The 16,328-nt window shown below is 42.2% G+C and overlaps 1 pseudogene; it reads left to right on the top strand.

The window, feature by feature from the left end:
* The first annotated feature begins 1,237 nt into the window (after nucleotides 1-1,237).
* LOC129085804 (uncharacterized) lies at nucleotides 1,238-1,316 on the top strand (annotated as a pseudogene).
* Nucleotides 1,317-16,328: the final 15,012 nt, after the last annotated feature.

The raw sequence follows: 16,328 nt of genomic DNA, 5'->3' as shown, positions 1-16,328 counted from the left end.
TTCTCTCCCCACAAAGAGAACTAAATGAAATAGAGGCAAGTAAACTATCAGATACTGAGTTCAAAACAACGATTCTAAGGAAGCTCAATGAGCTCAGTGAGCTCAGAGAGAATTAGCAGAAACTACAGGGAAACTAGGAGGCACTTACTGCAAACTATATCAGCATGAAAAAGGACATAGAAACTGTCAACAAGAGGCAAGAGGAATGGAAGAATGCAATTTCCGGATTGAGGAACACTGTAGAGGGAATCAAAAGCAGTCTAGATGAAGCAGAGGAACGCGTCAGCGAGCTGGATGACAAGGTAGAAAAAAGCTCCCAGAAAGAGCAAGAAAATGAAAAAAGACTCCAAAACAATGAAGACGCATTTAGAGAAATGCAGAACAACCTGAAACATAATAATGTCCATATAATAGGGGTACCAGATGGAGAAGAAGAGAGCAAGGGATAGAGAACCTGTTTGAAAAAGTAATGGCAAACTTCCCTAATTTGAAGAGAGGAAAAGTCACACAAATCCAGGGAGCACAGAGGGTCCGATTCGAGAGGAACCCAATGAGGCCCACTCCAAGACACATCATCATTAAAATGGCAAATATCAAAGACAACAGAGAATCCTAAAGGCAGCAAGGGAGAAAGAGGTAGTAACATACAAGAGAGCCCCCAGTACGGCTAGCAGCTGACTTCTTAACAGAAACGCTACAAGCCAGAAGGAATGGCAAACAATATTCCAAGTCAGGAAAAGTAAAGGCCTGCAACCAAGACTGCTCTACCCAGCAAGGCTCTCAATTAAAATAGAAGGAGAAATAAGGAGTTTCTCAGATAAAAGAAGGCTAAAAGAATACACTTCCACCAAACCAGCATTGCAAAATATGCTAAAGGGACTCCTTAAGAGGATGAGGTGAAAGAGTCTATGAATATCCAGTTCCTTTCACAGTCACCAATATTTGATATTGCAATATTTTTAATATTAATTAATCTGATTATGACAATGATGTGTTATTTTAATTGTTAGTTATTATGTGTTGAAGCTAAACCCATTTTTGTATATTTCTTGCCTATTTCTATTATTTTTAAAAAGCTTTAAATTACTTTTTTGTATTCTCTATCCATTTTTGATTAAATGTTTGTAGAATTTTTCACAAAGAAAAACCCCCAAAACTATTAATCCTTTTTTAGATGTGTTGCAAATACTTCTCTATTCTATTACTTGTCCTTTAACTTTTTTTATATGTATATTACATCGCTTCTCAGCCTTTTGGCTAAGATCAAGTGTAGTATATGTATATTACTATATAGTTTTAAATGTTTAATATCGTCATATTGTCAATATTTTATAATATAGCTTCTGGGCTTGAATATTTTACTTCAGGATAAGAAAAATGTTATTTTGTATTTTTGCCTAAAACTCCTTAGATTTTATAGTTGTCTTTTAAATCACCTGAATATTTTTTGTATGATGTGTGAAATAGGGCTCTATATTTGTTTTATTTTAAGTAATAGTGATCCATGCACCTTATGTGTTGAATAAGCCTTATTTTCCCCATTGATTTGAAATATCAATTTAATCATATATTACTTTGTTAGACAGATATATACATTTGTTTCTAGAATGCTCATTTTATTTCATTGATCTACTTGATTATTTCTGTGCTGGTGTTATGTTGTTTAATTGCTGAGACTTTATAATGGATTTAAATTTTTTAATATTTTATAATGGATTTTGACATTAAAAAAATAAACTCAGTCTGCATTCTTAAAAAAAAGAGAAAAAAAGAAGGAACTTACTTTTGCAACAACATGGATGAAACTGGAGAATATTATGTAAAGTGAAATAAGCCAGTTGGTGAAACAAAAATACCATATAATCTCACCCATAAGTGGAATCTATTACACAAAACAAACTAACTAACAAAATAAACCACAGGCATGGAAACATGGAGCAGACTGAAAGTGACCAGAGGGGATGGAGAAGGAGGACAATGGTGGAAAAAAGGAGAAGGGACTAAATGAAGAACATGTATGAATGATCCATGGACATGGACAACAGAGTAGGAATTAACTTTGGGAGTGGAGGGTGGGGGTGGGATGGGTGAAAGGAGTAAAAGGGGGAAAAATAGAGACAACTCTAATAGAATAAACATGATTTAAAAATAAAAGGAAAAAAATTTAAAAAGAAAAGAAAGAGTAGTCAATAGATAAAAAAGTGGGTGCCTTGCTGAGACACAAGCAGAAGCAGGAAGCCTCTGCCCTGAAGGAAGTCACAGGGCAGTAGCTGGATGGGTGGTGGTCTCTGAGTGCTCAGAACCTGAGAAAGGAAGGCTCCAGAGCCACCTACCTGATTGCATTTAAAAAGAAAAAAATTATTTGGCTTAACTGGTCTCCTGTGGAAAACAGGATATGTTTGGGGGACAGCAAAGGATCACTCCAAACACAATTTACAGCATTAGAAACTTGCTTGACAACTCAGCTGCCGTAGCTCATGTTTTTATGTCCTGCTACTGCCAGGATGTAAGAGATGGTGCAGGGCTCGCCTACTAAGGTACATGTAAGGCACTTGCACAGTGCAGGGTTCCCAGGAGCAAAACACTAGCAGCTTAGGATCCAGGAGAAATAAAAATGGGGTGTGGAAGGCAAGAGAGAAAGGGAGAGAGAGGGAGGGAGGAAGATTGCTTGCCATGGCCAAAAGGCATCAGGATGCTGAGATATTAAAGCAAAGGAAAGATGGTGAGAGGCCAAAAGCAATGCTGCCTCCATTTATTAAATTACTAGGGAATGAGCCTAATTGCAGTTCTCCATCTGGTAACCTAACTAGAATATTCTAGAACCAGCAGGGCCCCCATCAAGCTGGGATATCATGATTATTATTATTTATTACATTTTGATATTCAAATATCTAAATTATGCAACTAATCTTAAATGCCACATTCTAAATAAATATTTTCCAGAATACCACTTTTCTCTCTCATTATCATAGTTTATCAACTAATTATATAGGACCCCAGGTTCACCTACCTCTTTACCATGATATTCAAAGCAATTAAATAAAAAACAATATAATAGGTGTCAAAGAAATATAAGTTCCTCCAAGGATTCTCAAAGCTGTGTTTCCTGCCTTTGCATTGATTGTCTGTCACAAGCGGCATGAACGCTGGTCCCCAACAAGCATTAACATAGGCTGTGTACAAGGTTCCTGTGTTGCACATTAACGCCACTTTACAGTTCCGGAGCCCGCAGCCCCCAGACCCCTTCTCCATTCCAGGTGTTTGTGCTTCCATCAGCTTCCTCTGGCAGGATCTCTATTTATAATTCATGCTTCTCCTTTGGTTTTCCTTCGCAGTCTCTCTGGGCTGGTGCTTAAACAACCTCTACCCATGTCAAGAACATGCTAGTCCTTCCTCAATTAATAATTAATAGTAATGATGATAATTATGAGCACATTTTAAAAGACTGCTTACCTTCTGTCTTTCATCTAAGGGGCATTTCCTTCATTGCTTCAAGGGGTACTACCTACTCAGACAGCCCAAACATCACTGGCTGAGTTGTATGTTGCAGCTGACAAAAAGAGCACAGGGAGCCCATGGCAGAAATGATTTTGTCACCAGCATCCACCCTATCTTTCATGTAGCAACAGTATTATTTTGCTTTGAGGGAACGATCCCTCTACTCTCTATCCAAACTCTCAGCTCTTGTTCTCAGTTGAACCTGAGTCTACCCTCAGGGTGCAGGGATGGGAAATATACCTAGATTAAGCCAACAAGTTAGCCTATATTTCTATTGTTCACAGTGTGGTCCTTGGGTTAGCAGTATCAGCATCACCTGGGGCTTATTATAAATGCAGAATCTCAGGTCCCACTTGAGACCTGAGTCAGCAGGTGACTTTTAACAAAATTCACAGGTGATTCACATGCACCTTCATAGTAATTGTCTCAGAGATGATAAATTAGGCCAATTAGGACCAAGGGCCTCTAATTTCCAAACTTTTATGTTAGCAGTCAGGAAAATAGATTCTCACAGTGACTGGATTTGAACCTGGAAGTGTGTATTTCCCAGTTGCAGGCAGTCCTTTGCAAGCAGAAAGAGAAAGCCTACATGAAAATCATGTTCATACAGAGGAAGAGAGAGCAACTAGACCCATAGTTACATCACTAAGCCTCTGCTCACCTGTGCCTATAAGCCACACCTATCATGAGGCTGTTCAGAAGCCTGAGACACATAATAAAGGAAATACGAAGGTGGCTTTCTGTCATTGGCAACCAAAAGAATCCTAAACGATTCAGGGCCCAACTCCCAGAAGAATTTATCCCCAGCCTAACTACCAGGGCAAGCAGTTCTGACATTCTAAAGGCAAGTCTCAGCTAGTCATTTTGAACCTGTTCTTTCAAAACATCTTCTGGATTAGGCTTTTAACGTATGCACCACTTCAGTGGGTGAAAAATCCCGCAGGTCAAAGAGTACCAAACTACTTAAAGGTTTCCTTTCTGCTTTTAATATATTAGAAGTGCCCCTTCTCTTAGGGATGAAAGACTTCTTGGAAATGCCTTGCATGCAGCTGTCATTTGGAAATGACAGCTAAACCAGAGAAGGTTAATGGTCTCATCAAAAATGTCTGTCTTCTAAGTCAGTTAAATGGGTCTTTCTGGTTTGCATGACTGCTTGTTCTTTTCTCAAATAGCCCAGCATCTCAACGAAGTACTGTTGCAATTTAGCTGATTTTGCCCAAATACAGTGAGCATCCAGATATTCCTGTGGGTCTCAGATTTAACTAAACCCACCCAGATTATGACAGTCATTTGGGGTTGCATTCTACTTCTGCAAGGACAAAGAGAAGGGGATGCAGGAGGGGCTGTCATGGAGAATTTGTTCCCAAAATTGAAGGTCCCAACTGCTTGTCTCCACCCCACTGACCTCCCAATCTCAGCTATTCCACTAGAGTTGGAATTGATGTGCTTAATAAAGGTCCTTTCTAACTCTGAAATTCAGTGACTCTAACAAGCAAACAGAATAATCTCACCTCTGAAAGGCAAATAGTAAAGGGCATGGTTAACATATCGAGAAAGAAGCTGCCAGGATGGGAAGATGGGACAAGCTGGCCTCTCAGTCAATGAAACACAGAGCCATACAGTATTATGGAATGTTGGGGAGTAAGTGTAGAACTGGAGAAGCAGCAAAAATAACTCTACAAAGGAGGGTCAGCATGGCAACTCCTGTGAGCAGCTCCTTACTTCACCAAAGCTCAGACACTCTCAGCAAAACCCAAGTATCTCCCTGGACAGGATTAGCAGAGTTTATTAAGCATCTTCAAATATAAGTGACTCTTAAACCTACTGACAGACTGTCTGAAAAGCTTTGGGACTTCTGTTTTTGTATTTTGGAAGAATTTTCTGATATTACCAGTTTTAAAATTATATTTGTTTCTAAGATATGTTTGAACACCTGAGCCTTTTACCTGGCCAGCATAAGTAGATCAATCAGAGCACAAATACTGATTTATTCTATTGGAAGATCCATCATCTGCTCTGTTTTGCCATTGTTCTCAGCAGAACTTTGATCTGAAAAATGAGTGTACCAGTTGGGAACGCTTGCTTTTATCTCCCCAAGATCACACTGCCGTGTGTTCTACATGAGGTGGACAGCTCTTCAGTGTGCCACTGGCAACCAGATGAGAACCAGAGAGTTGCCTTCCTTCATTCAGCAAATCCTATTACTGCGGTAACAAATTACCACAACTTAATGATTTAAAACAACAGCAATTTACTTTCTTACAGTCTGGAGACCAAGAGCCTAAAAGGAATTTTGCAGAGCTAAAATCAAGGTATTATCAGGGCCAGATCCATCTGAAGGTTCCAGAAAAGAATCTTTACCTTGTCTCTTCCAGCTTCTGGTGGCTGCCAACATTCCTTGGCTTATGGTTGCATCACTCCAATTTTCACTACCATCAACACACTGCCTTCTTCTGTAGTCAAATGTTTCAATGCCTCCCTTTTATAAATACATATGATCACTTTTGGGACCCACTCAGACAATCCAGAATAATCTCCCCATCTCAAGGTGTTTAATGTAATCGTATCTTCAAAACATTGCCATGTAAAACAACATCCACAGGTGCTGGCAGTTAGGATGTAGATATCCTTGGGGGCCATTATTCAGCCTTTTGCCACCAGGTTTGTGATATGTGGGTAAATACAATGTCATCAATTCCTGGGAAGCAGCCAGAAATCCAAGAGGTTGCCCATCTGCTATCTTAGAAGAGCACTTTCAGGCAGCTACACTGGCTCCCTCTCACCTTACAGAACTGGAACCTTTATGATCCTGAGAGTCACATACATGAAGGTGACAATGTTACACAGTTTGCCCCTAAGAAGTAGAGTGAGGAAGGAACCCCCCCAGCCAACCTCATCATTCGCCCATACTGGCCATGTTACACTTTGTACTGGACACATCTAACATGGGCAAGAAAGAAGAGATTACCAGCCTAGTATGACTGCAATATCAGGAAACGATAAAGGGAGAAAATCTATGTTACAAGTTTTCAGTGGATGCTGAGAGATGCATATTTCTGTGTGCATGAAAGAGATGGTTTAAGGCAACCTGTCTTTATGGTCAGGGTATGCATTTAATTTTGGGGTTTTATATCTTTAATGACATTGGCCCTATGAAAAAAAATTACTGATTCTTTGTACTAAATTCACAAAAAGTAAAACAGAGTGGTGGACAAACACATTTTCTGAAGTTCTGGTATCATTTTATGATTCTATAGCATGTTGAAACTTCAGCTGGTATTCACATGGCCTATTCTCTCTGCCTCCCTGTCTGAAAACCACAGGTCAACAAGAGAGATAAAACTGTCTAAGTCTCCTAGGAAGCAGTTCTCTAAGTCCCAACATTTTACAGTTCACATGTCATTGTCCCTACTCCCTCTGGCTCTAGAATGCATTGAAATACTTTACCCCAGAAGATCATTCTGTCAAATATTGCAGATTACCCTGGGCTTTGGCAGCCTTTGTTACCACTTCCTTCCCTCCTCTGTCTAACATACATTCCTTGCAAGCACTTTTTATTCTCAATATATTCTCTTCTTTTCCCTCTGCCCCAGAAAGCCAGACCTTGTTTTAACCTCTCTATCTTCTATTCTAGACCCTTCTCCCTCAATAAAAATTCTGGGCCTGGTATATTTATTTGTACAATCAAATAGCCTTACTTGGTGCCAAAATCCCACCCTGTGGGATCTCAGAATTGATTTTTTTTTTTTTGTCAGCAGCTTTTGAACATTCAAATATTTGGGCAAAGTTAGAATAGGAAAAGCCCAGAGGTAGCATAATCCCTTTGAGGTGTTGACAACTAAAAAATAAATATTTTTGGTTGAAGAGGAGCAATGAATTTAGCAAGACCAGCTTTAGCTAGAGGCAGATAAACAATTCTGCAATTTATACTGCATAGAAGGACAACATGAGGAGAGCAAATTGGAGAAACAAAATCCACCCCTGAAACCTTAAGCATAAAATCTCTTCAGAATGGTGCAGCAGTCTGAAAGGCAAACAACATGGTTGTTTTTTTTTAAGTCTATAAAAGTGTTTTACCTGCCAACAGAGCTGTTAAAATTTAATAGGCTCATACTGATGCTCAAGGGTTTTGAGACAACCGTTACAAGGGGTGTTTTCAAAACTGACTTTTCCCCACCCAAAAGCAAGGGAAATCAACCCATAACAGAAACAGGAAATTAACTGTATGGACTTGACTTCAGTGACGTAGACTAGGTGGTTCTGAGTTGTTGCTGTCGTCATTTAATGGAACTCGATCTCCAAGGGTTTGCTGGCTTTGCACAAAGAAAAACCTTGTTTGGGCCTTTACATAGCACCATTAACTGGAGACCTAGATTGTGAGGGACACCAGTGGAGTCTCGTGACTAGTCCCCATATTTAGAGTCACACCTGGCACATGTAGGCACCTAGTCCTCAACTTCACTCAAACTGTGTCCTTGAGGCCAACAACTAATGTTCACAACAACCTTCTGGGTTGGTACTATTATTATTATTCCTATTTACAAGGCAACGAAGTTGAGGCCTAGAGAACACCAATCACCTGCCCATTCATAGCTAGCTAAGGGCACAGTTGGAGCTTGAGCCCAGGGCTGTCTGATTGGGGACACATAACCAGCAAGCAATATACCCTCCAAATGTCTAAAGATAGTTAGACCACATGATCACTGAAGTACCTGCCAGCTGTTTCTCTCTGACTCTTACCATTTGTTAAGAAGTACTCATTAAATTTGGTTGTTTAGTCACAATTTTCCCCTCCAGAATTTGTCTCTCCTGTGCCATTTCTACAGTGCATAGCACTCAAATTCTCTCTAGTTCCACTCTCTCTTTCTCCTCATTGTAGACTACCCTCAGACTTTCAGACCTTTAGGTGAAGCATTAAATAAGCCCAATGTTTAGAGGATGAAATAGAACAAAGACCCCAGTGACTTTGGCCTTGCCTTCTCCTCTGATTTGTTTGCATTCCATACCCCTTATAGCCTCCTAATAACTCCCTGAGTTAAGGCTATTATTATTGCATTTTACACATGAGGAAACTGAAGATCCAAAACATTAAGTCATTTGCTCAAGGTCTTATGACTAATTAATGGCAAAGGCAGGATTTGAACCCAGTTCAGTGTGATTTCACCTCTATGTTCTTTTACCTCTGCTGCTCTGCCTTTCTGCCTCCCAGAAGAGAGCTAGGCATGCACTCTCTCTGAGCCAGTGGCCTGTGCATGACCCTGATGCAGTGTACTTGTGCCCGGGCTCCTCCTGGCCAGCTGCTGGGTATCCAGGCATTAGTTCAGCTGGCAATCTCCCTGGGGAAGTTTCAGAACATATTGGCAGCCTCTGCTCAGTGGGCTTGGCGGTTCAGAATCACAGCGCTCCCTCTCTGCAGTTCCGTATTGGATTGGGCAAAAATTCCATTACATTTTTCCTGTACAGTGGCTCTAGTAGTGCTTAGTTGTCCTTAACTTCATTCAAAACAATTTTGTTAGATTATATTGTGATAGTGGTCATATCAGTGTACATTTCATAAAACATCAAAATTGGTGAATTTTTGCGCAGCCATTTTAATATTGAAGATAGAAGAAGATGCGCAATATTTTCAGCTTATTATGCTTTATTATTTCCAGAAAGGTAAAAAATGCAAATAAAATGCAAAAAAAAATTGTGCAGTATATGGAAAAGGTATTGTGACTGATTGAACATGTCAAAAGTAGTTTGCAAACTTTCTTGATACTATGAGCATTTTGGCCAAATAATTCTTTGCTGTGGGGTGTCTTATGCATTGGGAAATGTTTAGCAACACCCCTGGCCTCTGCCCACTAGAAGTCAATAGTGGAAGATAGCCAGCATACTTAAAATATCCAAATCAATTAAGTTATTGGTGAAAATAAAAAATGTATCTTTTATTTTATGGAAAAAACATAACAAATTTTTGGCCAACCCAATACACAGCCTTCCAGTTCATTTACAACAGACATCCCTAGGCTTGATGTACATGCTGGTCAGGGAGTCAAGATGTAGATCAGTCATGGGCTCTCCTAACAGACTTGTCCACATCTGTGTACTCCATGGCTCCACCTCCCTGGGACTAAGAAAGGACCCTCTCCCCATGGATGGCTGAGCTTTATCTTGCAGGCCAGGCAAACTAAGATGTCAATGTTAGCACAGAAGACACCTGAGTGGCAAGCTCTGCAGCCTTTCCTTTGCAGCTCAAAGAAAACCCAGAGCACGTTACCCTGCGCCAGGGATCACAAGCACTGTGCGGCCAAGCCTCAAGACCCTGAAGCCCTCCACTGATCGTTTTGGCCTTATGTCAAAGTGAACATAATGAGATTAGCTGACAAATGAAAAAATAGCATTGGTCAAACAACTCGGAATTTGTATCTCATTATGAGGCCACACTACTCTTCATATGTATAATAAATAAATATTTTAATAGATTTTATGATTATCTTCTTTATAATGCAATTCTACAGCATTGTCTTTTTGGGATAAGAACATTCATTTGTTAATCAGGGATTTGTAAACTTTTTCTGTAAGAACCAGTTTGTAAACATTTTCTACTTTGTGGGCACAAATGATCTCTGTGGCATACTCTAGTTTGTTTTTTGGGCTGTTTTTTATGACCCTTTTAAAATGTAAAACCATTCTTAGGTCACAGGCTGTTTAAAAACAAGCTGCAGGCCAAATGTGGTCTGCAAGCTGTAGTTTGCCATCCCCTAAATTCAAACATATAAAATATATTACAACCATTTTTATTATAGCTTCATTTTTTTTACTGGTTGCCTCAAAAAATTATATAAGTGGCTGGGATTGAGGTCCACCAGGCCCCAGCCAGACCTCATGGAAAAAGGCCTATGGTCTATTCTTAAATCCCGGTCAAGGTTTCCTGCACACTCCATGGAAATGTGAAGTAATCAGCAGGAGGAAGATTTAAGAATACATGTAACAAACATTAAACTATGAGGTTTTTATTGTCTTTGGGTTAATTTTTGGAAATCATCCATCCTTCCATTCAGGTTTCCCTCTTCTGTACAATGGGTTTAATAACATTGGCACAGATCCTGGGCCGTAACCAATAGATTACTTGTGTTCCTATGGTCTGGAACTTTCTGCTCACAAACTGTTAGTTTTAGGTCAGTTCTTATTCTGTGGCTTTTCAGTGGAAGCATTTACTATTTCCTCTGGCAACAACAGGAAATTGTTGCTGGGAAGGTAAGTAATCCTCAGACAGCAAAATATGAGGGGGGACCAAAAAATATAAAACAACCTGGAATTTATAAAAAATTGTGTATTAATTCTTACATGTTTAAGCTTCCGTCACCTTCAAAGTACTCTCCATTTGATGCAATACACCTATGGAGATATTTTTTCCTATTGAGGTGCTCAAAATAGTTTTTGAACTCATCGATTTTGATGCTTTTTCTTGCTTCTACTGTTTTTTGGTTCACCTCTTCCACATCAGTGAAATGTTTCCCTTTGAGGACTTTTTTCATCCAGGGAAGCAAACAAACAAACAAAAAAAAGCATTGCTTGGGGTGAGATTGGGTGAATAAAAACGGCGGGCGGACGGGGGGAGCAAGGAAGCCATGGTGTTTTTGATCACAAACTGCTGAATACTCAGTATGGTGTGGGCAGGTGCACTGGTAAATCACCCATCAGGAAACGGCAAACATGTTGAAAGTGTCTTCAAAAAAAATTCATCAAAGCCAAATGCAGCCTCTTACAACAACACCGGCTGGTACACTGATACAGATGGGTTCCTAGAACACTCACCTAGTGAGAGAAGCCTGTACTATAAGGGGCCTGCCCTCCAGAAGATGATTCTATTTTGTTTTTTGGGGGGAGTCCCCCCGTGTACTTCAGAGTCTGAGGATGGCATGGGCTCTGCCATTCCCATCCCTGGAGTGCTCTACTCACTGTGCAGTGACCTGGGGTGACTCCAGATGACCCTTGACCACATCAGGCTCCCCTCTGCACTGACTCCTTTTCTCTACCAGGGGTGTCCAACATTTTGGCACCTCTTGGCCACACTGAAAAAAGAGCTGTCTTTGGCCACATATTAAATACATTGGGACACATAGTCACAAAAAAAACCAAAACTCAATGTTTTATGTAAATTTATGATTTTGTGTTGGGCTGCATTCATAGCCATCCTGAGCCACATGCAGCCTGTGGGCCACAAGTTGGACACCCCTGCAAACCAAAGGCATTGAAACCACCCTCATCACCCAGTTGGTCAGGAATCCCAGAAGGCCTAGTCCAGTCTTCTGCAGAAACGCCATCCTCTAAGGTGGATGCAGAACTGTGATGCATCCCCAGGGATGCAGTGAGCATCCTGAAGAACAATGGTCCCTGACCTGGGAACCAGCAGCCCAGGGCCAGGTCCCAGCTCCATCTGTCATCAACATGTAATTTTAGGAAATTTCTCAATTCCTCTGATGCTCATTGTATAAAATGATCTCTAAGAAATTACTGCCTCTAACTTTCTAAATCCTGCTAAAACAACCCACCCCATCCCATCCCCAGTCGGTGCCCTTAATCCCTGCTTCCCAGAGAGAATAAAGGGCAGGAAAGTTGAAATTACCTACATCCTCTGCTCCCCCTTCCTCAAAATGGTTGACAACTTCTCTCAATTTCATAAAAAAGAAGTGAAACATTTTTTCCTCTGTGGCTTAATAACTCTTTCTGTCCCAGTTCTGTTCTGTCCCTCCTCTCCAAGCACCATATTTTGTTAGTTCTTTCCTCCCACCTGCGTCTCCACTCTCCCTCTCTGCCTGTCCCCTTTCCTTACTGTGGAAGGTCTTCCCAGTGGCCACACTCTTAAACCACCACTGCAGACACCCTCACTGGACCCTGCCTGTCCCTCAAGGTGACAGTCAAGAGCTACCTCTAGTAGATCTGGTGAGCGGTCCTGGAGTGCTCTTCTCCACAGCCCAGGAAAAGTCCTCTGCCGTGGCTCAGAGCCCTTTGAGGAAGAGTCTCTGAAAAGTCTTTCTCAACACTGCTCACCCAGCCCTTGTTTGGAGCCACAGCCGATGGCGAGAAGGTCCCAGTGTACCTCAAGTCTGTATCTGAGAACCTACCACAGTGCTTGGCATGTAGTACATTCTTCATCATGTGTTCAATGTTATGGGGAAACAACAGCACCAAGGAATAATCACTTTTGGAAAACCACACCCTGCTCCTCTTGGAGAAGCTGGCCTGCGCCAAAAGCTACAGCTTTGTTCCCCATGGTGAACTGGGCTCCTTAGTTTTAATCTGTTGGGAATCCTTATTGCCAGCTTAGAATGCAGGGCATGACAGAAGGAAGGGCTTAAATGGTTCTTTTATTATCTGGCCATGGTTTCCTCTTTCTCCTCCCTCTTAAAAAAATAATAAGTGGGGGAGGGGCAATTAAGAAGCTGAGATTTTAAGCATCCCCAGAGGTCAAACAAATTGCATTTTTGCTACAAAGAGGGAGAGGGGGAGGGGAGGGGCAGATGGTGAATTGGCTGCGGAGACCCTTCCGGTGATGTCTTTCTCTGGGCCCCCAGCTGGCAGAACTGATGGAGCGAGTGAGGCAGCCCCTCTGGTGGGCAGATCCAATCGCAAATAGAGAAACAAGACGTGCCAGCAGGAGCCTCACCAGCTGGGAAATTATTTCCTAATAAAACTACAAAGGGAAGGACGATAACTGGGCACTGCTGACAAGTATTGTTGTCTTGTATCAAAATCTCTTTATAAACCTGTTTGAAGAACAGAGTTGGCTTCTCTTTGATGTCCCAGTTCAAAGCCTGTGACATGCAGGGTTCCCAGCTATGGTGGGGGATGGCAGGGGAAGAGAAGTTAGGGGGAACTTAGCAAGCATTCAGTGCACATAAATACCTCAGTACTCAAGGACAATTATTTGGTTAGATTTCCCTTGAGCTCCCAGTTATTAATAACAACTGCCCCGATCAAGTGCCCCCTCTGATCCAGGCACTTTCTGCAGATTATCTCATTTAACACTTATGACCCTGGGTGGTAGATATTGTCACCCTTAACTGAGATACGAGGAAAGGGGGCCAATCCCCACCCCTCAGCCTGACTCCAAACCAGGTTCACCCTCCACTCCATGAAAGTCCAGCCTTTCACTGAACACAGGCTATGTTACCACGTGGACCCCAGCGGCCAATTCTTTTGTACTCAGCAGCACCAAGCTGCAGGAGCTGGGGTTGGGATGAAAAGAAAAAGAAATAGCATAGGTTCTGCCTCCCAGCAATTTCTCAGTTTTGCCTACACAGATCTTTAACACAGGCTTTTAAGATAGGGAATGTTTCTCCACCATCTCGCTACTCCTTGGTGGAAATCAGGCCATCAAGGGCACAACTAGGGCACATCCTGGAGGAGAGGAAAACTTACTGTTATGGGTTGAATCATGTCCCCCAATAGATGGTGAAGTCCTACCCCAGTACCTATGAAGACAGCCTTATTTGGCAGTAGGATCTTTTCAGATGTTTGAGTTAAGATGAGGCCAGTAGGGTGGGACTTGATCCATTATGACTCATGTTCTTGTAAAAAGAGGACATTTAGACACAGAGACAGACACGCACACAGGAAGATAAAGTGTAGACATAGGGAGGAGGTCGTTGACAAAGCCGAGGAATGCCTGAGGCCACCAGAAGTTAGTGTGGAACTGATTCTACCTCACAGACCTCAAGGAACTGGCCTTGCCAACTCCTCAGTCTTGGACTTTCAGCCTCCAGAACTGTGAGAAAATACTATTAGTGGTGTGTGATCCACTCAGATTATGGGACTTTGTTACAGTAGCCCTAAAAAATGAGTTCCCCTGTCAATGCTGGAAATACCTGCAAGATTTGGGCAAAGGCAAAACTTGACATTCCTGGAGGTTGGAGAATGGAGGCTGTATCCCTGCACCTGCTGGTGCTGCTCCTAGAGGGTGGGAGAAATGGAGGTGTGAGACACCAGACACACCCAAAGTGGGAGAGCGGCAAGAGTTAGATTCCCAGCTGGGACCACCTCCCTTACCAGCTCCCAGTCATGCCTGAGTCTCAACCAGTCCATAATTCTGAGATCTCTTTATCTGTATGCCACTCTCTTCATCTGCCCCCTACCTCTATCTGCTTTTATCTGTATGCACTACCTTCACCCAGTGTGTCTCTCCGAAGGCAGGTTCGTTAGTGCTTAAAACAGTGGTTTTCAAAGTGGGGGCCTGACACCAGCATCAACATCATCTGGGAAGTTGTTAGAAATTCAAAATGCTGAAGAACATACAACCCATAGACACAGACAACAGTGCAGTGAAGGCCAGAGGGTGGGTGGGGTGAGGACTAGGCAGAGGTGGGCAAAGGCAGGGGCGGGGCGGATGGTGACACTGTAATAGTGTCAGCAGCAAAAATAAAGTTAAAAAAAAAAAAGCAAATGCTTGGGCTCCACTTGAGACCTTCTGAATCTGAAACTTTGAAAGTGAGTCCACGCAAGCTGTGTTTTAAGGAGACCACCATGGCATTCTGATGTTTGAGAATTACTGTGCAGCAAAAAGTGCCCTGAAGCTGGGTGTGCATTTTCCTAAGATCACAGTGACAGTATATTGGAGTTAGGAACCAATTGTTCGAACAGACATGGGTATCTCCTCGTAGCCAAAATATTCCAACCATTCGTTCAGCTGAGGTTTAAGGAGATTAATAAATGGTCGTGGGGGTGTGAGGACAAAATGATGACACTTTCTGTGAGCAGAGAGGACACTGCCTTCTCACCCTCCTCTGTTCAGAGCATCTCCCAGAGGACATTCTTGGCTGGATAAAAAGCTCTGACCTTCTGACTTGATAATGCACGTTTGCGGGCCTTCTGCCCTTCCGACTGGCAACATTTAGTTTTGGAGTTAGCTCAAGATCTCTCACAAGGTGTACATGAGATGGACAAGGTGGGTCCTCTTATCTCTAGCAGGTAAAAAGAATGTTCGTTGTTTGTTCTTCTATTTTTCTGATACAAATTGGTGGGAAACTGTAAGGATTTGAGTCACTTCCCTCCCATGCATGTAACTCTGATAATGCCTCCCCGATGTTAACACTCTGTTCTCTCTCTCTCTTCCATGAGGGTAGGAAGGGGAATCTGCTGGGAGGACCGTTTGTTCCCCTGACACAAGGGCAACGGTGCATAAATCCTCCGCAGTTTTTGTTCCTTGTCATCCACTTTTTCCTTGTCGTCCACGCTTCAGGGACTGAGGTAGGGGAAATAGTTTAAAAGCAACTGTCTACAAACATCCTTTCTCCAGGATTAAGAACTCCAAGGCCTCACACCACTCCTTTATGCTTTTCCAGCCCTGGTCTCCACTGTTCCCCATTTGCCCAGCATTTTCCCTGTACTCTATTCGCCTTGGCCTTAGTGCCACCTGACACATGACATATAAACATTGTGTATTCCTCACTTAGAATGTTAGCTTCATGAGCCAGGGACATGGTTTGTTCATGGCCAATTCCCTGAAACTTGACCAGACATAAAGCCACCATTTTCTTACAGAGTCACTCCCATCTGTCCCCTGACGGTCCCTGCCCATCCCACTCCTAAAAGAGCGGACCTAAACCGCCCTATTTTCAATCTCTTCAGAAACAAAACGACCAACAAAATCGGAAGCTGCTCAGGGTGAAGAGTGTTCCTCAGGCCTATGACATTAGAATGCTACCTGTCATAAAGTAGCCCAGTCATCCGCTGATTATGTATGCAGCTTTCGGACTCATAAAAATACCACCTCACACAGTTTCTCATGAACCGGCTGCCCAGGGAGCAGAGGCCACAGCTCTGGGGCTGACAGAAGATATGGC

The sequence above is a fragment of the Pteronotus mesoamericanus genome, unplaced genomic scaffold (genome assembly GCF_021234165.1).
Source record: "Pteronotus mesoamericanus isolate MK-2021 breed Mesoamerican mustached bat unplaced genomic scaffold, CSHL_Meso_final scaffold_31, whole genome shotgun sequence".
NCBI classification, from domain to species: Eukaryota; Metazoa; Chordata; class Mammalia; order Chiroptera; family Mormoopidae; genus Pteronotus; species Pteronotus mesoamericanus.
Note: the sequence above shows the minus strand (reverse complement) of the source record. Positions and strands in the feature narration are given on the sequence as shown.